Genomic DNA, 9241 nt, shown 5'->3' with positions numbered 1-9241 from the left:
GGCAAACAAACTACATAAATGGAGGCACACAAACTACACAAATTGAGGCAAACAAACTACACAAATAGGGCACACAAACTACATAAATGGAGGCACATAAAACTACACAAATGGAGGCACACAAACTACACAAATAGCGGCAAACAAACTACATAAATGGAGGCACATAAAACTACACAAATGGAGGCACACAAACTACACAAATGGCGGCACACAAACTACACAAATGGAGGCACACAAACTACACAAATGGCGGCACACAAACTACACAAATTGAGGCACACAATCTACACAAATGGCGGCAAACAATCTACACAAATGGCGGCAAACAAACTACATAAATGGCGACACACAAATTACACAATTTAAGGCACGTCCTTATATAATTAGCTTACCGTAACACATAATGAGACCAAATAAAAAAAAAATAACAAACAAACGAATCATTAAATATTTGTGAACTAAGTCTGGTGTCAGGACACCCGTGCAGGTCGGGGAATGAGAAAAAGAATATACCTGATGTAAGTCACTGCATGTTGCCGGTTGATTCAAATGTGGGAACCACTGCGGAATTGGTGATTTGCATTTGTGCCCTCTACTTGGAGACGTGACATCCTACCAAAATAAATCTGCTTCACCCATTGCAATATTTGGTATCTTCATATTTTCTCTTCACTGCCCAACAACCTTTTTTGGTTTCCTAGCACCTTGCTTGGCAGCACCTCGAATTCCGTCTTAAGTGTTGAACGTTCACCAGAGTGGGGAAGGCCCTGGGTACTGTCCGCAGGCAGTGACATACAAAGGCCCTACAAGATATGGTAGCAGTTATTCCCTGCTGATGGCCGGCCATGTTGAATTTCAGATGTAGTTCAAATTCGAATTCGGGCGGGTAATATTGATACTATGCATGAAGGTATGTGTCTAAAGTTTCATGAAAAATAAAAACTGGCAGACGACAAAAAAATAAATGATGGTCTTTGCAATTCTGCATTAAAGATACCAAGATGCCCGTATGATAAAAGACAGATATTACAGGATATCGTCACTGTTACGGTTACCCTATAGAGATCACATGGAAAAGGGACATAAGCTACAGGGTATCGTTAAGGTGAAGTATAAATTGAGAACACTTGATGATAGTCTTTAAGTTAATGATATCCTTGGAGAACCAGATGGCACACACCCAATATCACAGGACCTCTTCAAAGTTAACAAAATTCCAACAACTACTTTGAATTATAAAAGTAGACGCAGCAGAAAGCAAGTCTGTAAGAATATCAATTACAATGATTCAACCCTGTTTCTGTTATGCATGCACAATTTAAATACACTTTATGTTTACTAACGAGTTTTAAAACATCATCAAGACATACCAAAGCACTTTGTCCGAAAATATTCAAAGTATTGTTAGCTTAACGAATGTATAACTTAACGGGTTTCTTTGATATTTCCCTCATCTAACAAATATACTTACTTTAATAACACATGTGTATTTTTGCTTGAAGAAGAACTATAAATAACCGATTCCAGTTGAAATAATCAAAACGATCATTAACCTTCTTTAAAACATGTAAAAACAAAATGGTTTGAATTCGTTTTAAGAGGGCAATGTTTAACCGATCAAACTCAATTTACTTCAAGCTACATTACGTCAATTCAAGTTAAAGTTTGAATCAGAACTGATTTTAAAATTAACATTTAAAAATAAAATGTTCCTGTCGTGGCATTCAAAGTTATCTCATTTAGATGATATACACAAATAAACAAATTACATAATAAAAATATGGTACGTGTATATTTTAGTATAGACTTGTCATGGAATTGATGTGTTGAAACTCGATAAAACTCGGTTATTGACATTTTAAGAAAGCTTAACTTCTCCGGTGATCGATGATCGTGTTCAAACGAATTGCCTTTAAATCATTGGCAATTACTTCTATAAATAATGTCGCGGAGGAAAAAACACACGAAAGGTAAAATGTCGTTGCACTAATAATTTCAATATATATGTATATATATATATTTGTATTGGTATGGCAATATAACGAGTAATATTTATAAAGCAATTGATTGACGGCAATATATTTGGTGAGATGACTTAAGAGGCACGGTAGTCTAACGGTAGGACGCCGTGCTCGTAACCGAAGGGTTGTGGGTTCGAGTCACGTCACGGCGCTTTGTTGTCTCTTTGAGCAAGATGCTTTATTCTGCGTGTTCCAGTCTACTCAGCTGTAAATGAGTACATGGATGGGCAGTGCTAGAATTGTTGAATGCTAGCTATGAGCGCTGAAATGGCAGCACCGGCTGTATGCTCCATAGCGTGTTGAGAAAGGTATTGGCTGGTTGCAAAGTCCCTATAACCCCGGATAATAATTTGTGAATCGCTTTGAGATATCCTACGAACTAGGTTGTGATAAAGCGGTATTTAAGAACCTCTAATTGCTATTATCATTAAGTTTTGCACTAGATCAATAAAGACTTACATGTACTTACAAATTGTATGAAGGCATTTAGATCAAGCAATGTACACTGTATCATTGAAGAATATCAGTTTATAAAATATAAGTATGGCAATATTTCGGTTGAGATTTATAAAGTATTTTGATGTTTGGCAATATATTGATAAAACTACTTATTGCAAAGGATTCCAGGTTTGGCAGTGTATCGAAGGTGACTTTTAAAGGGAGATCGATAAAATATCTAATCTCGGCAACATATCGAGGGATTCTTTTGGCAATCATCGATTATCGAAAGTGAAGTGAACCAAGGTATAATAATGGGAAAGGCTTTTAAAGAAATGAACGCAGATTATAAGGGAATATGGGATACGGTTTTTTTTATCGACAGAGCTTCTATTTAACAAGAGGTGTAGAGGGCCTTTTTCGCTCACCTGGATATCTAAGCATTCATGGCAAACTAGTCTCCAAATAAGATCACCATAGGGCCATACCCCAAGGCCAATCCGTGTAGCATATCTGTATTAAGATTTTTCATGCCCAGCTATTTTATGTATGGTTATGGGGTGGGGATATCAACTATTTCCAAATAGTGACTCAGAAACTAGGATTATGGCCAGACCCAAGTGTCAATTATAATACCATTCGTCTCTGTATGCCCAGCAATTGTATATATAGTTTTTGGGTGGGGATCTCAACCGTTTCAAAGTTATGACCCAGGGGTTAAGTCTGCAAGAGTGGGGCAGACCCTGGGGTCAATTCTAATATCATGACTGCATTCGTCTCTCTATGCCCAGGTATTGCATATATCGATTTGGGGTGGGGATCTCATCCGTTTTGAATTTATGACCCAGGGGTTAAGACCCCGGGATCATCCTGGAAGCATATGTGCATTCGTCTCATTATATTCAGCAATTGTATATATGGTTATGTAGTAAGGGAATCTCAATCATTTCCAAGTGATAAACTATTTTTGGGCCCAACCTATTAGCCCGGGAGGTCAGCCGGTCCATCTGTACACTTATTATTCCCCGCCACCTATGGTTGCTTCCAACAAAATATACCTGATATACATCACTTAATTCCACAGAAGAAGTCGCTTAAAGCAATAAGGCCAAATAACCCTTTATTGGCGTCTGCCCCTCAGCCGACTTGGGGTCAGCCCTACCATTTGTAAAAAATAATTTGAATCCCCACCTCCCATGAATGCTTCCCACCAAATATGAGTGATATCCAGTGGACAGTTCTAGAGAAGAAGTCGTTTATAGCAGTATAGCCAAATTGGCCCCTTTTGGCCCCACCCCTTAGCGCCTTGGGGGGTCAGCCCCGCCATTTATTCTATTTTGAATTCCCACGACCTAGGGATGCTTCCGGTCAAAATAAGTTAAATTCCAATCAGTGGTTAAGAAAGAGGCGTCGTTTGAAGAAATTGTTGACGTACGGACGACGAACGCCACGTTATGGCATAAGCTCACCTTGGTCCATCGGACCCGGTGAGCTAAAAACTGAGATTAGGCAATATAACGAATGAAACAGTTAATTGGAAACTAGCTTGGCGACAAGACGTGTCAAAAATTGAGCAAGTGATCATGATTATATGGTGCTTATTATCTGAGGATGTCCTGGTCAATCTGTGTAAATTGTGTGATCGTGATTATTTTGTGCTTATTATCTGAGAATGTCGTGGTCAATCTGTGTAAATCGTTTGATGTGATTATTTTGTGCTTATTATCTGAGAATGCCCTGGTCAATCTATGTAAATTGTTTGATGCGATTATTTTGTGCTTGTTATCTGAGGATGTCCTGGTCAATCTGTGTAAATTGTGTGATGGTGATTATTTTGTGCTTATTATATGAGGTTGTCCTGGTCAATCTGTGTAAGTTGTGTGATGGTGATTATTTTGTGCTTATTATCTGAGAATGCCCTGGTCAATCTATGTAAATTGTTTGATGCGATTATTTTGTGCTTGTTATCTGAGGATGTCCTGGTGTTTGATGCGATTATTTTGTGCTTGTTATCTCAGGATGTCCTGGTTAATCTGTGTAAATTGTGTGATCGTGATTATTTTGTACTTATTATATGAGGTTGTCCTGGTCAATCTGTGTAAATTGTGTGATGGTGATTATTTTGTGCTTATTATCTGAGAATGCCCTGGTCAATCTATGTAAATTGTTTGATGCGATTATTTTGTGCTTGTTATCTCAGGATGTCCTGGTCAATCTGTGTAAATTGTGTGATCGTGATTATTTTGTACTTATTATCTGAGGATGTCCTGGTCAATCTGTGTAAATTATGTGATCGTGATTATTTTGTGCTTATTATATGAGGATGTCCTGGTCAATCTGTGTAAATTGTGTGATGGTGATTATTTTGTACTTATTATCTGAGGTTGTCCTGGTCAATCTGTGTAAATTATGTGATCGTGATTATTTTGTGCTTATTATCTGAGGATGTCCTGGTCAATCTGTGTAAATTGTGTGATGGTGATTATTTTGTACTTATTATCTGAGGTTGTCCTGGTCAATCTGTGTAAATTGTGTGATGGTGATTATTTTGTACTTATTATCTGAGGATGTCCTGGTCAATCTGTGTAAATTGTGTGATCGTGATTATTTTGTACTTATTATCTGAGGATGTCCTGGTCAATCTGTGTAAATTGTGTGATCGTGATTATTTTGTACTTATTATCTGAGGATGTCCTGGTCAATCTGTGTAAATTGTGTGATCGTGATTATTTTGTACTTATTATCTGAGGATGTCCTGGTCAATCTGTGTAAATTGTGTGATCGTGATTATTTTGTACTTATTATCTGAGGATGTCCTGGTCAATCTGTGTAAATTGTGTGATCGTGATTATTTTGTACTTATTATCTGAGGATGTCCTGGTCAATCTGTGTAAATTGTGTGATCGTGATTATTTTGTACTTATTATCTGAGGATGTCCTGGTCAATCTGTGTAAATTGTGTGATCGTGATTATTTTGTACTTATTATCTGAGGATGTCCTGGTCAATCTGTGTAAATTGTGTGATCGTGATTATTTTGTACTTATTATCTGAGGATGTCCTGGTCAATCTGTGTAAATTGTGTGATCGTGATTATTTTGTACTTATTATCTGAGGATGTCCTGGTCAATCTGTGTAAATTGTGTGATCGTGATTATTTTGTACTTATTATCTGAGGATGTCCTGGTCAATCTGTGTAAATTGTGTGATCGTGATTATTTTGTACTTATTATCTGAGGATGTCCTGGTCAATCTGTGTAAATTGTGTGATCGTGATTATTTTGTACTTATTATCTGAGGATGTCCTGGTCAATCTGTGTAAATTGTGTGATCGTGATTATTTTGTACTTATTATCTGAGGATGTCCTGGTCAATCTGTGTAAATTATGTGATCGTGATTATTTTGTGCTTATTATATGAGGATGTCCTGGTCAATCTGTGTAAATTGTGTGATGGTGATTATTTTGTACTTATTATATGAGGTTGTCCTGGTCAATCTGTGTAAATTGTGTGATGGTGATTATTTTGTACTTATTATCTGAGGATGTCCTGCTTGGTCAATCTGTGTAAATTATGTGATCGTGATTATTTTGTGCTTATAATCTGAGAATGCCCTGGTCAATCTGTGTAAATTGTGTGATCGTGATTATTTTGTGCTCGTTATCTGAGGATATCGTAGTCAAATATGTGATGGTGATTATTTTGTGCTTATTATTTGAGGATGTCCTTGTCAATCTGTGTAAATTGTGTGATCGTGATTATTTTCTGATTATTATTTATATATTTATTTATACATTTTTTGCAAGTATCATTTTGTGGAGGATCATTTGAATTAAATGATCCGAGGTTGAATATTATATAAACATTATCTCAGGGTTACCAATTTGTGGTTATATATTACCAGTGTTTACCGAGAATAAAACAAGGGTCGGTACATGTATGAATTCTGTGGTGTGTGCATTTTGTTTTATTAAAAATCTTTTAAGCTAATATTGCTGATTAGAATTTTACTTTAAAATATCATTAAGCTCATGTATCTCCACACAGCTAAGTCGAATTCACATATGAAAACCACGTCCATATTTTAAACATATTAAGAACGATTACTTTGAGGAGCTCAGAACAACTGTTCCCGGGTTTTAAGTAATTTTCTGTCTCTCTTCGTTGATTACATTTTGTTTTAAAGCTTTTATGCTTTGATTGCCTGTCTTATTTATAGCAAAATTTAAACAAATGGTATTGTTTCATTGATTTGCACTTTGCGCCACGGGAAAGCACGCGAAGAGCTCGTGTGTTGTCCTAAAAAAACATCCATACACTATTTTTCTGGGATGGTTTTGAAGGAGAAACTCGACCAAAAAAACCTTGACGCCTTACCTTTGGTACACAGATACAATCTTACAGTGGCTTCAAGTGGCCGAACGATAAACTATATTAAGATTTCAAAGAGAATGGTACATTTCACGCCCTCGTTTAAAACCGGAAGTTGTCTCTTCATCTAAGTGTGTGCGTAACATATATTCAAGTTTGATTGTTTCCATTTCGAGTGACCGGCTCAGGAATAACGTCATTTTGTTTACAACTATGTATGTATTGCTTTTTGAGTTAGATTTATGAAACAAGTCGCAGGTGGTATAGTTAAGGGTGTATGCTACCTTTTTGTAGTTTGAATCTCCGTTCAAAAAAGAGCTTCACACAAAGAAGACTGTTGAAACATAATTGATGTATAAGGGTTAAATCAATGACTAAATAACATATTCAAGAGGTACACTGGAACTGATGACACAATTGAAAAGAAAACCACAAAAAATGATGACACATGTGAAAGTAACACAAACAAATGCCATATCTGAGAGTGTCCATTAAAACTATCATAAAAGGAGGTAGCTCTTTTAGTCATTTCAATGATACATCAAACAAATAAATATGTTAAAATATTAACAGGTACAATATCATGACCGGTAACGCAGCGGATAAGCTCCCTTCATCATAAGGAATCGCACAACTAAATCAGCCAATCGGCAAGTGTTTAATACGTTTATAGCTCCTATCTAAAATTAGTTTCGGTTAATTACTGGATCCATGAGGAAGTTTAATGAGGAACTGATGACAGATTTTGAGATGAAAGAAATGTACAAGTATTTTACATCAAGAAAAAAATGTATAATTTTGATAAATGTCCATGTCTGTGTGCGGATTCGCACAGGGACAACACCGTTAAACGTCTGTGGTCGTTTCTGTTTTGGGTCAACGGTTTTGCTTGTAAACTTCCGGTTTTCAACTTTTGGACACTGTGACACACCAATTTGCCTTTAAACCAGCCAAAAAAAAAATCATTCTATAGGCTTTGTAAGGTATGTATCTATGAATCTAGACAGTTGTCACTGGTGTTGAACTTCAAATATTAAATGTATTAGCTAAAACATTGCATGAAGACTTAGGACGTTATCACTGTGTGTAGCAGAACGTCCTCACATCACGTGGTATAACGTCTTCACAGCACGTGGTAGAACGTCCTAACATCACGTAGTATTCCGTTATCACATCGCGAGGTAAAACGTCTTTACAGCACGTGGTATATATACCGTTATCACATCGCGAGGTAAAACGTCTTCACAGCACGTGGTAACGTCCTCACATCACGAGGTAAGACGTTTTCACAGCACGTGTTAGAACGTCCTCACATCAGGAGGTGAAACGTCTTCACATCACGTGGTAGAACGTCCTCACATCAGGAGGTGAAATGTCTTCACAGCACGTGGTAGAGCGTCCTCACATCACGAGGTAAAGCGTCTTCGCAGCACGTGTAAGAACGTCCTCACATCAGGAGGTGAAACGTCTTCACATCACTTGGTAGAACGTCCTCACATCAGGAGGTGGAAATTCTGCACAGCACGTGGTAGATTGTCCTCACATCACGTGGTATACCGTTATCACATCACGAGGTAGAACGTCCTCTCATCATGTGGTATACCGTTATCACATCACGAGGTAAAACGTCCTCACATCACGTGGTAAAACGTCCTCATATCACGAGATGAAACGTCTTCACATCACGTGGTAGAACGTCCTCACATCACGAGGTGTAACGACCTCGCATTACGTGGTATAACGTCCTCACATCACAAGGTGAAACGTTTCCACAGCACGTGGTATTACGTCCTAATAGCCCATGGTTGGACGTCATCACAACATGTGGTATAACGTCCTTACATCACGAGATGAAACGTCTTCGCATCACTTGGAAAAGCGTCCTCACATCGAGGAGTGAAACGTCCTCGCATCACGTGGTATAACGTTCTAACATCATGTGGTATAACGTCCTCATAGCACGTGGTTGGACGTCATCACATCACGTGGTATAACGTCCTCACATCATGTGGTATAACGTCCCCACATCACGAGGTGAAACGTCCTTACATCACGTGGTATTACGTCCTTAAATCATGTGGTATTACGTCCTCACCTCACGTGGTATAACGTCCCTACAGTACGTACTATAGCGTCCTTACAGTACGTGCTATAGCGTCCTTACAGTACGTGCTATAGCGTCCTCATAGCACGTGGTTGGACGTCATCACAGCACGTGGCAGAGCATCTTTACAACACGTTTTAGAATGATAGAACGCCCTCCTTGATGTCAGCAGGGGGTCGAGAGGATGGCAAAACAAGGATGTATGATAGAAATATTTTTTATTACATATGAAATACAAATTTGATTTTAAATCTACTTTAAACGGATATACACGTGTAGTGGAAGCTTAGATAAGTTATCAAAAA

Source organism: Mizuhopecten yessoensis, unplaced genomic scaffold (assembly GCF_002113885.1).
Source record: "Mizuhopecten yessoensis strain PY_sf001 unplaced genomic scaffold, ASM211388v2 scaffold11171, whole genome shotgun sequence".
NCBI classification, from domain to species: Eukaryota; Metazoa; Mollusca; class Bivalvia; order Pectinida; family Pectinidae; genus Mizuhopecten; species Mizuhopecten yessoensis.
The sequence above is the reverse complement of the archived record's forward strand: the minus strand, read 5'-3'. Positions refer to the sequence as shown.